Source organism: Phyllostomus hastatus, unplaced genomic scaffold, assembly GCF_019186645.2.
Source record: "Phyllostomus hastatus isolate PE091 unplaced genomic scaffold, TTU_PhHast_1.1 phas_contig_113, whole genome shotgun sequence".
NCBI classification, from domain to species: Eukaryota; Metazoa; Chordata; class Mammalia; order Chiroptera; family Phyllostomidae; genus Phyllostomus; species Phyllostomus hastatus.
In genome coordinates this window covers 8,290,449-8,312,890 of record NW_025333530.1, presented here as the reverse complement: position 1 = coordinate 8,312,890, position 22,442 = coordinate 8,290,449, and the positions used below count along the sequence as shown (strand labels likewise).

Below are 22,442 nucleotides of genomic sequence, written 5' to 3'. Positions count from 1 at the left end.
AATCTTCTAATGTCAGACCACTTCACTGTCTAGGCTACAACAGGATTTTAGCTGGAGATTGTGCATGTTGTCCCTTTTATCTGATCTGTGACTAAAATATCAATTACTGAAGATAAAAATACTGGTGGTTCATAAAACCCTGCATCTCTATCCTGATGCTGGATACTTAGCTTCGGGATAGTACCCTAAACTGGTTGGTGTGAAATAGTTCCACCCCCTCAGAGGCACCACTGCCAACGCGGCACATGCTGCAGTTACCCTTCAGACTAGATGCGTGCTCACGGTGTGTTATGTAACTCGTGGTTCGTTTACTCAATATGCCTAGTCCAACTTTTTTTCTCTAATTAATCACATCTTGGGATCCAATGTATAAATCCACTATTGCATGTCTTATGCATAACTGTTCTTGAGGATCTTATTTTGTGTGCTATATGAATCAGATCAGTGTACATTGCCATATAATGCAAAAAGAAAACTCTACATATAAATAATGCAGCCAGCTATCCAAGTGTCATACCAACGAAACCACCAAATAAACTTTGAACAGTAAAAACAAATATTTCTTAGATATGACACCAGATTAATAAATTAGATTTCAGCAAAATTAAGAATTTCTCCTCTTCATAAGATATTGTTACAATAATAGACAAGCCACAGACTGGGAGAAAATATTTATAAATCACAGATGTGATAAAGGACTTGATACAGAATATATTGAAGATTCTCAAACCTCTATAATAAGAAAGCAAAGAAGCCAATTTTTAAGTGGGTAAAAGAACTGAATAGCTTTGCATGGCAATAAGTACATGAAAAGATGTTCAACATCATTAGCCACTAGGGAAGTAAAAATTAAAATCACAGCAAGATGCCATTTACACATCTAGTAGAATGGCTACAATAATTGTTTTAAATTGATAATATCAAGTGCTGGTGAGGATTCAGAGCAACTATAACTGTCATCCCTTGCTGGTAGGAATGCAAAATAAATAATACAAGCACTTTGGAAAACAGTTTAGCAGTTTCTTATAAGGTGAAACCCACTTCTATCATAACCTACCAATCCCACTCCCAGGTATTTACCCAAGTGAACTGGAAACTACACTTACCAAAAACCCAGTGTGAGAATTTTTAAAGCAACTTTATCCTTAGTTCCTACAACTGGAAAGTACAAAAGTCCCTCAAATGGGGAATGGATAAACAACTGTGGAATCTCCATAGGATGGAATCCTACTCAGTCTTAAAAAAAGAGTGAACTACTAACACATAGCAATGTGAATGAATCTCAAGTGCATTGTGCTAAGTGAAAGAAGCCAAACTCAAAGGCTGTATACTACATGATTCTATTTATATGACATTCTGAAAAGGCAGCAATGTAGAGACAGAAACAAAATCAGAGGCGACCAAGGGCTGGGGTAAGGGAAGGGGTGGACACAGGGAAATTATTTGGAGCAATAGAACTGCTTTCTATCTTAATTACAGTGATGGTCAAAACACACAGAATTCTATACTAATGTAAGTTAATTTTAATGTATCTACATTATTTCTTAATGAAAAATAATAGGAAAAGATCACTTAGGCTATTGAGTTAAGAATAAACTTGGAGCAGGGCTAGAAGCTGGGAGACCATTAGGAGGAGCCCAGGTGAGAGAAGTAGTGGCTGAGACTGAAAGTGGCCTTTGAATATGGTGGTACATAGGTCTTCAGTGACCCTCATGGACACATTTTCAATGAAAGAGCAAAGGGAGAGACAGGCTTCAAGGGTGAGGAGTGGAAGTGAGCATGTGCAGACAGAGTTGGATTCTGGATCACAGACTACCCATCCAAAAGACTTGCTTAGACCTCACACAATGTGAGCCCTGGCTGAGAGAGGAGGGTGACCAATCCTCCTGGCTTGCCTGGGACTTTTTAAATTTTAACACTGAAAGCCCTGCATGCAGGGAAATCCCTCATTCCTGGCACTTTAGGACAGTTGGTCACCTCAGCCTAGTCCCTGACCCTCTCCTTATGAAGGACGCTCAGTTCAAGGCCCAGCCAGTCCCTCTGGTCACCCTGCAATTCTGCCTTCCCTATGTGCTTGGTGACCCTGCCCGCTACCCCTTTCAAGCCTGTGAGCTGCTTTCTAATACTGTTCACTCATGAGGCAATGCAGGAACACTTAAGAACAGAGCAACACTCTGCTGCTCTTTATGTCCCCTCCCTTCAGCCTCTGGTATGAAGGCTGCTAGATGCCCCTTGATATCAAGAAGAAATGCAGGAAAGTTTTGTCACTCCACCACCAGGAAGTCAGGCTCACTGAGCTCAGAAGACACCTTTCCCTCCAATCTCACTTTGAACATGCCTCTTGTGAAATAGAATCTGTGGCTTTTGCTTTGGTTGGTCTTGTCCATCTTGGTATCTCCACAGCTGTGCACATGGAAAAGCACTCCTCCTTCTTAGCATCCCTGTCTCTTCTGGATCTCCTCCTACCTTCTGCTATATGTTTCTTCCTTATTGCCTAATGAGCATGTGCCTTCCTCATACATGCTAGGGGGGCAGTCTATAGTAACATTTGAGTGTCTGGACTTTGGCATTAAACAACTTGGGTTTGAATTCCAGCTTTGTCAATTTCTAGCAGCATGAACTTTGGCATGTTACTCCGTTCACCTTCAGGTTTTCCCTCTATAAAATGGATACCATGAATTCCACCTCATCGGATTGCTGTGAGAATTAAATTAAATGAGAGTATGTATGAAGGGGGGAAACTCAGCACAACACTTGGAAGAGAGCAAGCAACCAACAAATGTAGCTCCTGGTGTATAAAATGTCCCCAACAGTAATGCTCAACAATAGGAAAGTGGTTAATAAGTTAAGCTACACCATGATTTATTTATAGCCTACTGTATGGTGAAGGCATTAAAAATAATGTTCTGAAGAATATTTAATGGCACAGAAAAAATGTTCATAATATAATTTAAAGAGAAAAAAAATCAGGCTATAAAAGTCAGGTCTCAAGTCTGTTCTTTAAAAGTATGAGTGTTGTGTGTGTTGTGATGTGTATTTAGGAAAAAGAGAAGAAATATAGAGAGTATTGGCTGATATTTTTTTTACTTCTTTATGTTATTCTGTATTTTTACATTTTCTCTAATGAACATGTATTACTCTCATAAAAATGGTTATTATTTTAAAAATTCAGTCACCAATTTTTTCTTTCAACAGAGAAATCTCCTAGCACATACTACGTGCCAAGCAATATTCTGGACTCTGGAGACACTGCTATGGGAAAGTCAACAGACAGGTTTTTCCCAAGACATCATCTAGCTTTGCATTTAATCCTCCTTAATTGTTGTATGTGCTAGTTTTGTCTGCACAAATAAACTGTTAACTCCTCAAGGATCATGTGGTCCTTTTCTCTGCAACCCTACAACATCACACCCATGCACAGAAGAACTCAGTAATGCATTTCGCTCCAAATGCTCAGTTGGTCAGATCTGTTACCCAATACACCAAGGCTGCCAGTTTGATCTGCAATCAGGGCACATACAAAAATCAACCAATGAAAGCATAAATAAATTGAACAGCAAATCAATGTCTCTCTTCTCTCTCTAATCAATCAATACATTTAAAAAATTTAATTGGCCAGTTTTCTAAAATCTGTTATTACCAAAGAAGAGAGGAGGTACCTTTGTATTTGGGCTGTTACCTTCCTGCTTGCTCTTTGTCCTGAGTGTGATGGGGCTGGACACTCATCGCTGACTCCTTCAGCGGTTTTCCTGGAAGCACAGGACCCTGTCAGCTGGCCTACACGAATGAGGGGAGCTTTTCCTTTCCAGCCTCTACTCTAATACACATCAAACCTGCTTTTTCGCACATTTAAGCAACTTGAGAGCATGGCAGCTGATCACATCCTCTTAGAGTGAGTTCTTTGTTGTTTTCACACCACAGATCCAGTGGGCAGTCTGGTGAAGCCTATGGACATTCTTTAGAATAATGCTTTTTCAATTCATGCAATAAATGCACAGGATTACAAAAAAACTAAGTATAGTAAAATGCAGTTACCAAAGTATTATTTTTAAAATGTGTTTGCTATAAGTCTATCTCTACACTGAAAGCTTGTTTTCTGTAATTCTGAAAATTTTATAAAAATACACTGCACATTTGTCATTAAATTCAAAAATAAAATGTATTTGTTATAATAGATCTGCTTCTTTGCACTGCATTAGAAAAATAAGACATTTGAAATACAGTCAAGTTAAAGTTACATTTTTGCTTACCTTGAATAAGAACATAAAATGGTGGAATATCTCTGACAAAATAATACACAGGTCCTGTCGGAAATCCAATTGATTTTGATATATTTTTATGGTAACAATGTTGAAAATCCAATCCTCAAAGATACAGCATTGAAGCAGAATTAAAGCTTCCTCAGCTCCTTTCACAAAGTAAAAATAAGTGTCTCCCAGGGAGCACCAAAACTCTCCAAGGATTTTTAGTGAAATTTCAGTTACAGTGGGGTTTTTTGGTCCTAAGATCAATGAATTCATCTTTAGCTAGATCAACACCTTTGGTACAGTTTATACAAGTATAAGAAAGAAAAAGAATGAGGCTCTAGGGTTCAATTTTGTTACCATCAAGATAGAAATGACTTTTGCAAGAGTTCTAAAGCATTTCCAGGTGTTTATAGATTACTCTTTTCAAAAAATTGACAGAATTTTGTAACTTGGCTCCACTGAGATAAAGCACTTTCTTCAGCATTTGGAAGTTTGTGAAGTGCCCTGATCAGTATGGCTCAGTGGGTTGGGTGTCCTCCTGCAAAGGGAAAGGTCACCGGTTGGATTCCCAGTCCCATGGCACATGACTGGGTTGTGGGCCTGGTCTCTGGTTAGGGGTGTGTAAGAGGTAACAGACAGATGTTTCTCATGCACATTGATGTTTCTCTGTCTTTCTTTTTCCCTCCCTTCCCCTCTCCCTAAAAATAAAATAAAATACAAAAGAAAAGAATGGACGAAAGAAGGGAGGAAGGGAGGGAGGGGTAAAGGAGGAAGAGAGAGAGAGAAAGGAAGAAAGTTTGTGAAGATGCCAGTCTCTTGCCAGCAGCTTGGCCAGCAAAGTTGGTAATGTTTTCAGAAGCATCTATCATGGCGATATCAGGACCTTAAATTCAAAGAGCCATCTCATTCAAATGGTTAAAAATCTGCCAGGTAAGCCAACAAAACAGGCAAAATTCTTTCTTTCAAAGTGTTCCAAAATGAATTTTCTTTTTCTTTTTTAAAAAGTGAAACTGTCCTCTCGAAAGTCAGTGAGCTTCTTTGTGGTAGAGAAGCCCCTAACTTTCTGCTACCATTTCTTCTTTTTTTTTTTTTTTGGTTGAGGTGGGGGTGGGGAGGGTGCGGGGATATGACCTTTGTTGAGCTTATCCACTGGAGTGGAAATAATGTCTGTACAAAATCAAATGTTTGTTACTATAATTTCTGCATCACAATCAAAATCCAGTTTTTATAAGTAGTCAACTCAATCAAAACCCACTACTTCAGAATCAATAGCTTCTTTGAAGCCACACTTAAGTATGGTTAAGACTCAAACGCAGAAATTGGGTTGGTTGGAAAACTAATTAAACTTTCAACTTGCTGAAATAGAATTACAAAAAGGCAAGATTGTGCTTTTCACAGAGGTAGTCCACTGGAATCACCATCACTGGACAGCTGTCAGAGTATTTAGGGTCCTGAGGTAATGAGAAATCCCACCATCCTTTAGACAGTCTTCTGCTGTCCTTTCTCCCAGAGACTTGGGGGTGTGTGGAATGACACCACCAGCAGCAACTGTACCCTTGATGAGAGAGTCCAATTCACCTCCACTAATAGCAAGTTGCAAATAGCGAGGGGTAATACACTTTACTTTAAGTCTTTTGATGCTTTTCCTGCTGATGCAAGTACATTCCTCTGCAGTGAGGTACTCCACAGTGGCTGCCTGTACATAGCAGCAGTTGGGCCCACACGTCCATGACTGGCTGTCCTAGATTTCAGGTGCCGATGAATATGGCCCACTGGAAACTGCAAGCCGGCTCCTTGTGAGCGGGAAACTGCATTTGTCTTTGCCTTTGAGGAGTGTTTCCCAGCCTTCCTCCAGCCCTTTTGAAATCTGCAGAAGCTCAAACGAGCAAGGCAGGAAAAGAACTAGTCAGACACCCAGCGAGATCCCACCACCTATTTTGTCCCACCGAAATTCAAACTGCTCTGCTACCATTTCTTGACAAAACCTATAAAAATACTATAACTGAAAGACCAGCTTTTGACAAAGTTGATGATTTTTATGACTATCAACAGAACCTCTCTCTCAGGATTTTTGGAAAAGCCAGAAAATGCCTGTGTTAAATGCAGCAAGTGAATACATCGTGAAGTGCTTCCATTTGCACTAAAGTAACGTCAGATGCCCAATCAAGCATCACAGGAGCTCCTCTGCAAGGATACGAAGCTTGAAAAGAAATTGTACACCATTTCCAAACTGTCAGCAGTCTGCAGTTTGCAAAGGTATCCACAAACCAAGAACTCCTCTTTGTTGACTTCCAGCCAAGATGGAGGCATAGGTAGATATGCTTTGCTGCCTCGCACAACTGAAAGAAGGACAACAACAAATTTAAAAACAAATAACACCAAACTGCCAAAAAATCAAACTGTATGGAAATTCAATAACCAAGGAGTTAAAGAAGAAACATTCATCCAGACTGGTAGGAGGGGTAGAGATGGGCAGCTGGGGTGAGAAGACTCATAGCAAGGTTGGGGCTAGAGGGCCAGGCAGGCAAGGCATTGACTCGTGGTCCCACATTTGTGTGCAGGTGAACCAGGAGGAACAACTGGGAGCTAAACAGATTGTGCAACCCAGGGTTCCAGTGCAGGAAAAGAAAACCTCAAAACCTCTGGCTGTAAAATCCTGCAGAAGTAGTGGCAGTGGTTATCAGTGGGGGAGGGGGAGGGGAGAAAGGGGGAAAAGATACAGGGAATAAAAAGCATAAATGGTAGGCACAAAATAGACAGGGGGAGGTTAAAAATAGTGTAGGAAATGTAGAAGCCAAAGAACTTATGTGTATGACCATGGACATGAACTAAGGTGGGGGAATGCTGGTGGGAGTAGTGCACAGTGGAGGGGAATGAAGAGGAGGAAAAAATGGGACAACTGTAATAGCAGAAGCAAAAATATACTTTAAAAAAAAAGAACTTCTCTTTGTTGACGTTAGCAGGCTCACCATGAAGAAAACAAGGATGTGGCTATGTTGAAAGATGTCTGTAGCTTCAAGTGACTTACTGAGGGGAATGGCAAGGCTGCCATTTCCTCCATAACACACTTCAAAATACATCCGCTATTGTTGAAAGCACTTGGTTTGACTAGAGAGCCACTTCCAGCCCCACCACATTTCCCCTGCATGTGGCTTCAGGTAAAGTTTCTCCAGTAGTAGGAGGCTTCTTTAGTTTGGCACCTGGTAGAAAATTTTAAGGATACTTTCAGAAAAGGTTTTCATGAAATGGCAAATCCACATTTTTGAAGTATCTTTGCTTTTTAAAATTGAGTTTTCTTTTCTACATACACACAAAACCCTGCATTTTCTTTAGATGTATTTCCTAAATAGGGAGACTGAAGTACACTTTCAGTCTTCCTGACTTCAAAATGCCATTCTCAAGAATTTTTCTGCAAAAGAAAAGAAGTCATTACAGCTTTTCTGTACCCTTGCTTCACTAATGTAAATGAAACCAGGTATACAGTTTTCATCAGATTTTCCTTTTCTTTGCCAGCTCAAAATAAATTGGATGTGCAAAAAATAAATAATAAATAAAACTAAAATAAAATATTTTGTTCCATTGACATTCTGTGAAGTGTGATATTTTGTTTGTGGTTCCTAAGTAATTTGTTTGCTAAATCTATGTAGGAGGGAATAATTTGTATGTTAATTAAGTAAAGTATAAATTATTCATTAAATTTTGTGACAGGTTTTATGATTAGCCAAAGTTTTTGCACTATTCACTTCTTTTAGCTTTGGCATAGATGGGGATTATAGCAGTTTCTCAGGAGCTGTGTCCTCCCTGGAATTTAGCTATTGTTTCCTGTGAGACTTCATGATTTTCTAGAAACAGTGGTTCTCATTTCTTATATTGTGACTGTTTCCCACATGGGCATTTTTTTTAGTGTGTGGCATTTCCCAGGATAATAGTACAAAAACAATGTATGAATAACATACTATGCATGTAAGACTTGACTTCATAACACAGATGTGTAAAAAGGGAAAAACAAGTCAAAAGCGGGACTGCTGCACAGAGCTTACCACACTGTGCACGACCTGTGTCACAGTACAGTCTGTTAGCTATCACAGGGAGCTAAGTATCACTTTGGACAGTTAGATCAGCAATCAGACATGTTTGAATTCATCTGTCACCAAAGGCTGCATTGAAGATGGAGAGTGAAAAACTCACATTAGAGTCATTCAGATTTGCAAAACTTTAGCTAACTATGAAAATGATTCAACTACTGCTTATTGATGACAGTTAGGTGATTACAGTCAGGAATGCTGAAATGCCCAGCTCACCCCCGTGAGAACACTCACATTCACTGCTCAGTGGCCACCATGCCTACAGAATTGCCAGACAGCAGCCAGCTACCTCACAGGAGAATGTGGGGTGACTGATCCCACACTTCTAGTGACTGGTCTAACAGCACCTATGGTTTCAAAATAGTGGTACACGTCAATGGCATTTCCAGACATCTACAACTATAATGTAATATGAAAATATTTGTGATTTCTATAGACAAAATCACAAATCAGGTTAAGACTACCAGTTTGTTGTCACATTCATAATTGAAGGAAATGCTACATTTCAGATAAAGGATAGTCTGGTAGTCATAATATCTGCTGTCTTGTTATCCTTGCAAACAGTTCTTTGGGACACAAGGTTGCTTTAGGTCTAGTGGAAAGGTTATTTTGCCCAGTTTTAACATTCCAGAGATTTGAGGTATAGACATGCAAGGCAGTTCCTCTGGGATGGCAGCTATGGCTACATTTTAAAGCAGCTGCCTTATCATTTTTTACAAACCTCATAAAGTTGCCATCAAGATTAAATGAGGATGTCTGCCAAAGGTGGAGGCATAGGTAAATACACTGTGCCTCTTTGCACAGTCAAAAGAAGGACAACAACCAATTTAACAATAGAAAGACAACCAGAACTGACAGAAAATTGAACTGTATGGAAGTCCAACAACCAAGGAGTTAAAGAAGAAACATTCATCCAGACTGGTAGGAGGGGCAGAGACAGGCAACCATGACAGAGAGGACTTGTGGCAAGGCGGCAGCTGACAGGGCAGGTGGTCCCACATTTATGTACAGATAAATCAGGAGGAACAACTGGGGAGCGAGACAGACTATGCACGCAACCCAGAGTTCCAGTGCAGGGAAATAAAGCCTCAATACCTCTGACTGAAAAAACCTATGGGGGTTACAGGGGCAGGAGAAACTCCCAGCCTCACAGGAGAGTTTATTGGAGAGACCCACAGTGTTCTAGAATGTACACAAACCCACCCACCTGGGTATCAGCACCAGAAGAGCCCAACTGGCTTGTCGGTATCGAAAGAAGTGACTGAAAGCCGTCAGAGAGCTGAGCAAGAGGCATTGTTCCCTCTCAGACCCCTCCCCCAAATACTGCGACACAATGCAGCCATCTCAATTGCCCCACCCAGGTAAATACCTAAGGTTCCACCCCTTACTACATAATAGGTGTGCTAAGAGAAAAAAAATGGCCCAAATGAAGGAACAGATCAAACTTCCAGAAAAAAATACAACTAAGTGACAAAAAGTTAGCCAACCTACTAGATGCATAGTTCAAAACACTGGTAATCAGGATGCTCACAGAATTGGTTAAGTATAGTCACAAAATAGAAGAAAAAGTGAAGGCTATGAAAAGTAAAATAAAGGAAAATGTACAGGGAACCAACAGTGAAGGGAAGGAAACCAGGACTCAAATCAATGATTTGGAACAAAAGGAAGATATAAACATCCAACTGGAACAGAATGAAGAAACGAGAATTAAAATAAATGAGGAGAGACTTAGGAACCTCTGGGAAAACTTTAAATGTTCCAACATCTGAATTATAGGGGTACCAGAAGGAGAAGAGGAAGAGCAAGAAATTGAAAACTTATTTGAACAAATAATGAAGGAGAACTTCACCAATCTGGCAAAAGAAATAGACTTCCACGAAGTCCAGGAAGCTCAGAGAGTCCCAAAGAAGTTGGATGAAGGAAGCACACACCAAGGCACATCATAATTACATTACCCAAGATTAAAGAGAAGCAGCAAGAGAAAAGGAGACAGTTACCTACAAAGGAATGCCCATAAGACTATAAACTGTATTCTCAAAAGAAACGTTTCAGGCAGGAAGGGGCTGGAAAGAAGTATTCCAAGTCATGAAAGGCAAGGACCTGCATCCAATATTACTCTATCCAGCAAAGCTTTCATTTAGAATGGAAGGGCAGATAAAGTGCTTCCCAGATAAGGTCAAGTTAAAGGAGTTCGTCACCACCAAGATTTTATTATATGAAATGTTGAAGGGACTTATCCAACAAATAGATAATGATCAAAACTATGAACAGTAAAATGACAATAAACTCACAACTATCAACAACTGAACCTAAAACAAAAACAAACTAAGCAAATAACTAGAACAGGAACAGAATCACAGAAATGGAGATCACATGGAGGGTTATCAGTGAGGGAGGGAGAGAAAGGAGGAAAAGATACAGGGAATAAGAAGCATAAATGGTAGGTAGAAAATAGACAGGGGGAGGTTAAGAATAGTGTAGGAAATGTAGAAGCCAAAGAACTTATGTGTATGACCCATGGACATGAACTAAAGCAGGGGAATGCTGGTGGGAAGGGCAGTACAGAGTGGAGGGGAATAAAGGAGAGGGAAAAAATGGGACAACTGTAATAGCAGAAGCAATAAAATATATTTTAAAAATTGAAAAAGAAAAATTTTTTTAAAGATTAAATGAGATAATATATGTAAAGCTCTTAGCAGATTGCCTGGCACACAGTATAAATATTCAGCAATAGTGGCTTTATTCTTGTTTGAATCACTATCACAGAGCTAGGACAAATGTAGAGATCAAATAGTAAATAATCTGATTTTTCAGATGAGGAAATATGCTCCAAAGAGGCTCCAGTGGTGGCACCAGCAGGAGGAGCCAGACTGATGCCTCCTCCTGGGTGCCATCTCCATCACAGCCTACATCTACCCCAATTCTCTGTGCTCCAATAGCTCAGTGCCTTCTTCAAGGATGAAGAGGAAGCAGCAGTGGTATTCTCTCTTCTAGGCCCAGGGTGCACTGAGCTATTGAGTGAATGCAGAGAGGACCAGGGGGAGCTCCTCTGCCCCAGAAGAATAGCATTCCCTGAGAGCACAAAGAGACACAGTCCAGGAGAATGTCCTAAGTAATCCTGTACTCTCCAACTTTCAAGAGGCCTTCCTGCAAAGAACATTCCAAACTGGTTATTGAGCTTTCTTTCAACACTGCAGTAGCTTTCCCCACTCCTGGAACCAATGCAGATGAATTTCCTGCTAATGGCATCCTCATCATACTGATACCCAAAGGTTATTTTGTGAGGATGAAATTCAGAAACAACCTCACATGGGTGCACGCACACACACATCTGAACAAAAAGGTATTCCTTGAGGCATGCCTAAAGTTGCAGCTGAACAGCTTCTTTACAACAACTGAGGAGGAGGAGGGGGAGAAGGGGACAGAGAGCGAGAAAGAGAGAGAAGCTGTAAGAAGTACATGTGTTGAGGGAGGGTGAGGTGGGTAGAGGATAGACAACACAATCAATCACTTCAAAAGAGTGTACTTCCCCTGGAGAAAAGGTTTAAGGAAATAGGCAAATAGACTTAATGAAAAATTCCAAGTCTATTGATTGAAATCTATTGTATTTTCTCACTATGTGAGAACACATCATTTTGCATTAGGCAATGGGTTTATACCTTATGTAAATAGAAAACAGAGAACTTTTCAAGATGTGGGCAAGTCTAGCAGAGATGCCTCATCCTGTCACACCAGGGAGCCCACATCTCCTTCCCTTCTGTCCTTATGGTGAAACTGGTCCAGGCCCCTCCAGACTGAAGGTGTCCTCTGTCCATCCACTCACTGATAACAGCAGTCACAATGAGACCCAGTAACTGCTCCCAGAAAGCATCACACTCTTCTTTCTCTCTTTCTTCTGCCAAAGCTGCTCCCTTGCCCCAACCCCCTCTTCTGGCCTCTTTACCCACCCTGGTTCACCGCCATTCTCCCAGAAGGCAGCCTTCTAGCACCACCTCCTACTGAAGCCTGATTGGTGTCCTCAAGCAGCTTTATGAGCTTCCTCCAGTGGGTTCCAATGGCACTTTGTACCCACTACTGTTGTGACAATGATCGCACTGCTGTAAACCACCACAATTAAGACACATTTTCCCCACATTTTTATGTCCTGATAGGTCACTGTACCCACTCTAAATACACATTTTTTCACATTTGACTGTTTCTAAAATCAAGATGTTTTGTAGCAATGTGTATGTTTAGTGTGGTAGTGTTTCTGATTTTTTTCTTCTGAAAATCTGTTATTATTGATATATTGAGGGTTCATCTTAAAATCAAATAAATAGCTCTGGCAGGTGTGGCTCAGTTGGTTGGAATGTCATCCTGTGCACTGACAGTTTCCCCAATCAGAGCACATACCTAGGTTGCAGGTTCAGTACCTGGCAAAACACATATGGAAGGCAACTGATTAATATCTCTCTCTCTCTCTCTCTCTCTCTCTCTCTCTCTCTCTCTCTCTCTCTCTCTCAAATCAATAAATACAAACTTGGGCAAGGATTTTTTAAAAAATCAAATAACTAATGTTACTTATTCATGTGTCTCTCCTCTCCACTATGAACTACAAGGAGTAGGACCTATGTTGTGTTCTGATCCTCTTTGTATTGCTCAATAAATACATGTTGGAGGAGGACAGTGAGAGGGAACAAGGAAGGAAGAGAAGAAAGGAAATCTCTTACACTCTGCAGTTGAGGAGCACCTGCACATTCTGCTCTCTCTTAGTTTGGTTTCCCATCAGAAGGCACTAGGGTTTCTCTGCCACAGATTTCTCTTGGAGCTGGCCTTCTCACTGCTGTCCCAGCAGTCACATCTGCTGCACATCGTCAGCACAACACATGGGTCATCAGCCCCTCATCCCCAGGCACACACTGCAAAGGGAGAAACCAATCAGGAGGAAAGTCAAAGACTCAGAGTCATCCTTCAAGTCATCTTCCCCAGCCAGGGAGCTCTTGCGTGAACTCCGCATCCACAGATAAGAACTCAGCTCAGCACATGCATCACATCTCAGCTCCTCGTCTGGCCCACTGAGCATGCCATGCTCTGGCCTTACCCTTGTCTATCCCACCTTATTTCCCAAGACTCCAGTCAGCTGTTTTTCTCATTTTCCTCAATTCATGCCTTGCCAGTGACATCTCCCCTGCCTGCCCACACCCCCACCAGCTCTCTCCCATGACATCTTCCTTGATGCCCCTGTCCTCACAGACCTCACCATCCTCTGAATAACACTTGTGGTCTGAGCTGGGCCAGTTAGCAATGCTTATACTGTGCCTATGCTTTCATCGCATTTCCCACAGCAGAGGGCTAAGATTATGTCAGCATTCAAAAACTTGATTGAAACACATTAATACAGTGATCAACTTTTGGGGGCTCCTCTTCTCTCTATCATTTCCTTGGTCTGCACTTCTTTCTACTCCTAGCCCAAATCCCTCTCTCTGAGGCCAGCTGGCGGGTTTAGAATTATACCCCTGATTCTGGTTTTTCCAGGTATTTCGTTGGAGGTATGCCTAGACCAGCCTCCAAGTGTCTCCCTGAAGCTCAGGCCCATCTGATATCTGTGAGCTGGCCTCTCCTAGGCTGCTGCACCGTTCTTGCAGGTGCTTCTCTGTTCTGGTTGGATGACCATCTTCATGGGTTCCTCTGCGCTACTTCATACATCAACAATGCATTAGCCGGGGGAGAAGAGGCAGCCACATGGCACTGCTGGCATACACGGAATTCACAGCCAATTGACTCTACTAGTTTTTGTTGAACTTAACTGCTGTTAAGTCAGGTTTTTCATCCTTTATATGAACAACTGATCTTGTAAAGCAAAGGGTGCCATTTACATTTGCCCCTATTAAATTCCATCATGTTTGGCCTTATAGTTCCAGCTGACCATGATCATTATGAGACTTCAGTCAGTCCTTCCAATTCCTCAGAGGATGGAAAGAAACTTAGTGTACACAGGATTTACAGGTAGCTCAAGGAAACAACACCATGTCTATATCATGGCTTTAATTCACTTCTTAACCCTGTGATAGCACTAGGCCTGGCCAGCTGTACTAAAAAGTATATGGTTCAAGTACAGATATAGCCATGGACACCCAATCCCTCTAGGAGTGGCCCTGTCCTGACTTCAGAGGTTGTACCAAAGACCTGCAGGGGCTCACCCTTGAGCACTGGTACTCACCACTTAGGGTTCAGTACTGAGACCAACAGGTCTTTTCTATTTCTTCTCCGCCTTTGCTGCTGTCCTCATTCTCCTACATTCCTGGGCCATTTCCAGATGCTTTGATAACCACCACTTCTACTGCACTCCCTTGGTGGAGAGTTTAATGATCCTGAAGGCCCTAGAAATACATTGAATTAAAACACAAAAGGATAGCATTGTGCATTTTAGTAAAACAGCAATTAGGAGCAGCAGTCACCGTGTCCTCGAGAGGGCAAGAGAGCTGAGGAGAAAAGAAAGTGCCCTCATAAAGACACTTAATTTCATTGCCACCAGACACAGTTTCCCATTATTGCTCTTGGTGTTTAATGGTTTTATGATTCCATCTATTGATGCTTAGCTAGTTCATTAACTGTGCTGCTAAAAATACAATTATCTCCAACAAAACCTTTATCACTAATAAAAGGAAGGAGGAAAATCCTCCATTGCTACCAGAAAGCAGTGGGGTGGACATATCTGTGTATAGTAATTCCTTGGTCCCAAAGTTTTCATGGAGATTGAGACTACAGCCACACAAGTTTCATGACCCAACTTAAAAATTCAATCAAGAAACTGCTCTATTATTTAGCTTACTCCAACTAACAATTGCACCCAAATGACAATCTCTTTGAGTCAGCTGAATCAACCTGTCACAAGGCTGGTGGCAAATGAGAGATGAAGTCAGTTTAACCATTCATGCATTCAGTGTTATTTACTAAGTCCCTATTGGGTGCCAAGCACTGGTTAAATACATAGAGATATGAAATATAGGCAGGGCCCCATTTTCAAGAAGACAAAAGTCTAGTAGACAATGAGTATCTGTTGGGATCAGACAAAGGAGAATCCCAGTTACTGAGCTGGGGTTCCATGTGTGATGCAGACACTGGCCCACAGTGTCCGCATTATTATGGATGAAATGAGGTATTCACACGGACTACCAAGTCCAGTGGAGGAAAAGGGACAGCATGGCTTTTCTCTCAAGGGGAGCAAAAGCCAAGACCTCTGTCATAACAGGCCTTTATTTCTATCTCCAGGCACATTACATGATGGTCCTCATTTACTATGCACAGGTTCGCTTTAGGTGGTTACCTTTTACTGAAAACAAAGGAGCCAATGTCACTAATTACAACACAGAAGAGAGAGATATTTGCAAATGAAAAGGCAAAAGCAGTTGAACTGGTTACACTCATCTTTGGAAGGTTTAGCATGAATTTTAGGAACTTACTTTGCAGTAAATGTCCTCAATTCAGGGTGAGAGAGTTTTAGCAAAAAGCAAGACTCATAGTGACCTAGGTACATTGCAGGCCTGATTCCCCATGGGAGAACGTATCTGTGGGTGTGGGTCCTGTGCATCTCCGAGTGGGAGCTGGGCCCACGCCACTCAGAACAGTCTCCTACACATGTGGACCTCTACTTCTGATTTGGAGCGGGGAGGAGAAAGCGGGTACTGAGAAGGGCAGAAGAAAATGGCTTTCCATCTCACTCAGCATAAAAGCTTTTTAATGGCCCCCCAGGCCCTGCAGGGTCTGTCTTTAAGACCTACACTTTTGACCTCTTTTCTGAGCCTACAAGAGGTGGGAGGGAGGCCCTGCAAACAACCCAGGTCTGCTGTCAGGAGGGAGCTGGGCCTAATAAACACTTGTGTAAAGACTTTTAGGTGACTTGCTTGTTCTAAGGGGTTTCCAATTTTTCCTTCTGGAACCCAAACTGGTCTTGGGAGCTGGCTCCCTGGCTTCATTTCCTATTACTTCTCTCCTTAACACTCTTCTCTAGCCTCTGTTTTATTCCTTGAATGTGACAGGCCCCAGGGCCTTTGCATTTGCTGTGTCTCTACCTGTACTGACTCTTCCCCAGACAGCATCAAGGCTCTCTCCCTCACTTCTCAGTGAAATACCTCTCTCAGCAAAACCTTTCCTGCCCACCCACCTACTCCCACCACTCCCTAGGCCCTTCCCTGTTGTATTTTCTTTATGACTCTTACTACCACCTGAGATACTATGTACTTTACATTTTTATGTTTGTTGGTTATTTCTCCACTAAAATGTGGGCTCTTATAGGGCAGGGACTTTTCTGTTTGGTTCGCTGATGACTCCCCAGCACTACCACCATGCCTGGCATTTAGAAGGCAATTATAAATATTTGCTCACTGCCTGACTGTACTTATTTCCACCTACTGTCTCTCAGACCCAAGCCCATCCCCTGAATGCTATGCTATAATGCCTAAGTCCCTTTACCAGCTGACATCCTCAGAGGCTTTCTCAACAAAGATACTGAGGGCAAACAGAAGGCAGAAGAAGAGGAGAAGCTATTGTTCTTCCTCTATGTCTTGCACTCTTTCTTTCTTCTTTTGGCAGTGTCTCTAAATCACTGTGTTATTTCCATAATCCCAAATCTAGAGCCTCTCCTCCATGGTGGCTGCTCCTCCCATGCGTTCCCCAGCCCCAGCTGTGGTAGCTTCTTCCAGCAGTTAATGAGCTCTGGAGAACTTCACAGTATCCCTTTGTTGGCCCAGCCTTCCAGCACCTATGTGCCCCACAGCCTGTGTTAAACCTCCTCTGTTTAATATGCTTAGTGTGGCTTCTGTTTTCCTAACTAAAGCCTGGCAGATACAATAAACTTAGGAAGGGGAATCAAAACACAAGCACCAGCCATATAGCCTAAGCCAGTGCAGAGAAAAGGGGGCAGCTCCAGCAGAAGCTATCCTCTCCTTCCCAACTCCAAGAGGAGCAAAGAAGCCCTAAGGACACTGAGGAAGCCAAGCAGTGGAGACAGGTCTGCCAGCCACCAGCTGCAGGCTGACCCCACTTGATGGTGGGGCAGACACTGAGGATATGCCTGGCCTAGGTCAGGCTTGACTTCCAAAGGCCTGAACCCTAAGTAAAGCCCAGTAGTCCAACCAACGCTCTCTCTCTCTGGCGCAGGCCCAGGAGAGGCTGCAGTGCAGGCTTTGGGTCCACTGCGTCAGGGTGGTCATCAGGATGTCACCATGGCAGTCATCTAATTGTGTTGGTGGTTATTGCTTCTTACCTTGTGTACTTGTCCCTCAGGAATTCGTCCCTGTGGAGACAATTCACAGCTTGTTTATGCACTCTGATGTGTCTGAGGTTAGGTCATATGAATTTCATTGGTAATTGACACTCAAATTTTTCCTGAAAATTTGTTATCTATAATGCATCTCATAATCAGTGGCATCTTAAAATTGAAAGACTATTGTGTTAACCAAAAAACCCCCCAAATACCTTAACATGTGCCAAGCCCTGTTCCACTTACTATGTTTCACTGCCTTATCATTTCATCCTGGAAGCAGTCCTATGAAGGAAGTGTTACTATTCCCATTTCTATGACTCAGATGCTGAGGCCAAAGGATTGCAGCTCACTGATGAAAGAGTTGCCAGTGAAGCCTGTGTTCTGTCTGGCTGGCCAATCATGCTACTCATCCTCACACCTTTGACCAGGAGTAGGGCCTGGAAGCAGCTTCTGAAATGATCTTTTGGTTTCAGGGCTCTGCCCACACCCAGAAGTCAGAGTCTGAAGTGTAACCTAGAAGCAGAACAGCGAAGACACTCATGGGGATTCAGACTCTTCCTGAGGTCTTCCCTGTTGCGCGTGGGTCACCGGCTAGCAGTGACCACGGCACACTGTGGATGGTTCGACAATACGCGAGAAAAAACACACATGCACAGAGACAAACCAGTTTCTGTGGGGAAGTAGGGACAGAATGGCCACCCCCCCTAGTGGGGAGCGCGCCGATCCACCATCCATACCTGCTTTTATTAGGCTCATTTTGCATAATAACTCAGGTAACGTACAATACTCATTAGGGGAAGTAAGGAATATAGGAAACAAAGAACTCTGCCGGTCTATTGAGTTGGGGGTCAAAGAGCTGTAAGGCTGAGGAACAAACTAGCTTCCTCCTAAGACCCTCCTCATTCAACTGAGAGCATTCTTGAACAAAGAAGGTTTCACAGTAATTTACATATTCTTTCTTAGGCCTGATCACCCCAGGAAATCCGCACTTCCCAGTACCGAGCTGTACTTCCCCGTCATTGTTTCAGGCTTAGGTGGAGCGTGGGAACTAAGGCCACCGAGAGATAAGGAGATTTTCTTCCGGACGCTGAGAACTCAGACTTTGTCAAAGCCGAGGAGTGAGGGTCCATCACCCCCTTTTGCTGCAGCCCCCCAAGTCCTTCTTTTGGGGGGCCTCCCAAAGTGATCGTGCCTGGCTTGGGTTGTTCCCCCCGTGGGGAATCTTACCCGTCTTTGGCTAACCGACCAAGCTTTTTGGGGTTCAGCAGCAGAAACAGCATTACTGCCAGGGAGATAAGCTTTTGTCTCCTTGCCGGCTCACGGTTCCAAGGGTGTTCCCTTAGCCTAGCCTAGGCGGGGGTTTCAGTTTTCTGATACCAGTCAGGGCAGTTCCCAACACTTCCCAATGGAGTCATGGCCCCTCTGGCCAACCCATCCAGTGAGCATCTCCTCTGCAAGGTCTCTGCAAAGCAGAAAGAAGTATTAGAGCCAGCCCTGCCTTTCAGGGGGCTCAGGGCCACTAAGAAGATAGATAGATGCACAAGAAAAGATAAATGACAATTGGTGGTTCTGTCTAATGCCAGATGGGACAAGTGTGTGTGTAAGGTACCAGAGAAAGAGAGCTTTCCAAGAACACAAGGCATCAGTACTCCAACTGCCTTTGGAGACAGTTTCTGAGTGTGGGGAACTACACCAGCTCTCGGCTGCCTTGGGGTCCTCACAGTGAGCTCACAGTGTAGGTCTTTTTATCCCCATTTTACAGAAACCCTGGATCCTACAGCTGATGAGCAGTCAGCCTGTATTTGAACCTCAGTGTGGCTGACCTTCCAAACCCACAGTCCTTCAACCACACTGTCATCCGTGTGTGTGTATCTGCATGCTACCACATGCTCACTCACACATGTGCAGATATACACAGGCCTTACTACTGCCTATCAGTTTTTGGGGAAAAAAACAACATAAAACACATTGCCAGCTGGGTTCAAAGAAGTCAAATCTTCCCTAATCTTTGCTACTTATTTTATTGTTTGCAAAGAGAATGGATTTCTGTGGAGTTTTGGTTTGTTTTGTTTTGTTTTGTTCTGCTGAGAAATCTGGTTAGAAAGTAAAGCAAATAAGTTGTAAAACATGAAATTTGTTTATCACCTGATAGGCAGGTTCATGCAGAAAGAGAGATCTGGTCCTCAGCTCTGGCCTCAGCCCCAGGGAGCCAGCCCTGTTTGGCATTGGCCTGGAACACATGGGGAACAGCAGGTTAATAAGTGCCAATCCACAGGGACTCCCCACCTGGCCACAGAAGCCTCAGGCACAGTCCTCAGTCATGTAACAGACATGCATCCAACACCTATCAGGCACCGGCCACCAGAGATAATGAAACAGCTTTGCTCTCAAGATGCTCAGGCTGATGAAGGAGAATGAACCAAACTTAATCGTTACAATACAATGTAAGAAGTGACATAACACAGTCTGTGAGAGCACCCGGGAGGAAGCAGCTAATTCTGCAGGAGTGAAGGGAGCAAAAAAAGGTGTTAAGAAAATTATAACAAAATTGGAGATATATAACCAGGGCTTTGAAGATTAAGGAAGATATTCTTTCACAGACAGATAAAAGTGGGAGAATACCTGACAGATGGCATAATAAGAACATGCGCAAAAGCAGGGAGAACTGAGGGTGCAGGGTACAGTGGTTAGTATGAAGCTGGAACAAAAGTACGGTGGGTGGGAGATAGGTTGTGGGTCTGACTAGGGAATTAGCTCTACATTGATGAGTTGTTATTTTCTTGTTTTGTTTTGTTTTTTAACTCATGCTCAAACACAGACTGATTTATTTCAGAACTTGCCTTAACTGATATTTTAATCATATGCTTACACCTTGCAACAATTTCAAATGAGCAGGTACTGAAATGCAATAATGTATATGAAAGCACTTAAGAGAACTGTGAATTGCTAATGTTGTTTTTATTGTTCTAAGATTCCTGTGGCAAAGCACTCACTGAGCCTTTGTTGCACACAGCTGGGCCAGATGCTGGGAACGCTGGGGACAGAAGGACTCACAGTACCTTCCCAAACACCTCCCTATCGAGTGTGATTGCTCACCAGCCATCAACTCAGGCATGTTGGTACTTCTTTGAGTGAGGAGGAGGCACTTAGACCTAAACCCTCCCAGGGTGGGTCCCTCAAGAATCCACAACTCTGGTTTGACAGTGCTGTATGGCTGAAAGGTAACAGATTTAGTTTCTCACTCCAATTCCACCTGGGTGGCTTTGGGCAGCCATAAACCTCTAGACCCGAGTGTCTTCATCTGGAACATTTAGAGATAATGGTGAAGGTCCCACAGTTTTGTCAGCTCTCTGGGGCCTTTCCACAGAATTCAGAAGAAGAAACTCTTTCACATCAGCTTCATGTAGTTGTGCTGGCCTCACAAGGGCAAGAGGGCCCAGGAACAATGCAGAGATTGAAGGAGAGAGGTGTGGGCACTCCAAGACTCTTGAGTCCCGATCTGGACTTTGCCCCCATGGACTTGGGTGTGCTACTGAACAGCAATTGACTGGCTCAGTTTTTTCTCCCCTGCCAAAAAAAAAGACTGTTGGAAAAAAACTCAAATCTCAGCTTATCCAATAGTCAATACCAGATGCTGTATCCATTCATTCATTCAGTGAACATCTATTAAGCACCTGCTGGCAATGTACAATGTACTAGGCTACAAAGAGGATTTTAAATAATTTTTAAATAAAACATTTTAAAAATAATAATAAGATATGGCCTCTTAGAATTTTAGCCCAGCTAAAAATATAAATATTTCCTTTTTAAAGTCAGTGATTTACCTGATGTCTGTTGAAGTAAACAAACAATTACAAAACAGTAAGACAAGTGCTACTGTAGAGTCTAGATTTTAGAACAAGGTCCTGGAAGAGAACCAGGCATGTAATCTATGTTGAATAAACATTTGTTGACTTAACAGAAGGCATAAGAACAGGGCATTGTGAAAGCACCTAGGAGAGGTAGGATCAAGGAAAGCTTCCTAGGGGCATGACCACTGATGCCACTTAAAAGGAAACCTGGACTGAGGGGCTGGCAAGGGACCTGTGCTCTGGGAAGTAGGAGGCAAGAGAGCAATAGATACCTTCCCATCCTGTTTTGCTATTCAAAGGTAGGATGAGGTGATGTGGTGTCAACACTGCATTTGCCTAGAGGTGCCCATATGAATTTAAGGCATTTCAGGTATGGGACAGTAGGGCTGGGATCAGGGTTGGTTACAGGAGCAGGGACAGTCCTACTAAAACTGAAGTGTTTGCAAACATGGCCATTTGGCCTTCTCACCTGCCTGCCAAGGGGGCCCGTTGCTGGCACCTTGTTTTCAATGAGTCACAGCTGTCTTGTTCAGCAGAAGCACAGTAGAGTCCAGGCCTAAATTACTTGTTATATCTCCTTTCTATGAGTTCCTGGTGGAATCATCGTGTCAGACATACGTCTTCCTTCCAGAAGGAGGCCGGCTCTATTAATTGATTCTTTTATCCATGCAGAATTCTAATCAGGCAGAAAACTAGGGTGATCTTCACTTTTTAATTGGTGGGAGTACAAGCATGTACAACTGCTTTGGGAAAGCAGTTGGTAATGCACATGGACACGTGGCAGAAGGAAGAGCACTCGCTTTGATGAGACCTGGAGCTGCAGTTGACCCTGCATTCAACCACTCACTAGCTCTGGGGCACTGGGCAAGATACAGAACATCTCTGAGCCTCAGTTTTCTATCCCAGTGAAGTCCTCTGTGAGGTGATATGACTTCCAATGAGGGGACGAGCACAGAATGCTCAGAAGCTGAGGGTAAATTGTAAGTTAGCAGTGCAGTAGATGCATTGCCCATCT

The 22,442-nt window shown here is 42.8% G+C and overlaps 1 pseudogene; it reads right to left on the bottom strand.

Annotated features, from left to right (window-relative positions):
* Window positions 1–5,726: 5,726 nt before the first annotated feature.
* Window positions 5,727–12,295, bottom strand: LOC123817585 (annotated as a pseudogene).
* Between the last annotated feature and the right edge of the window lie 10,147 nt (window positions 12,296–22,442).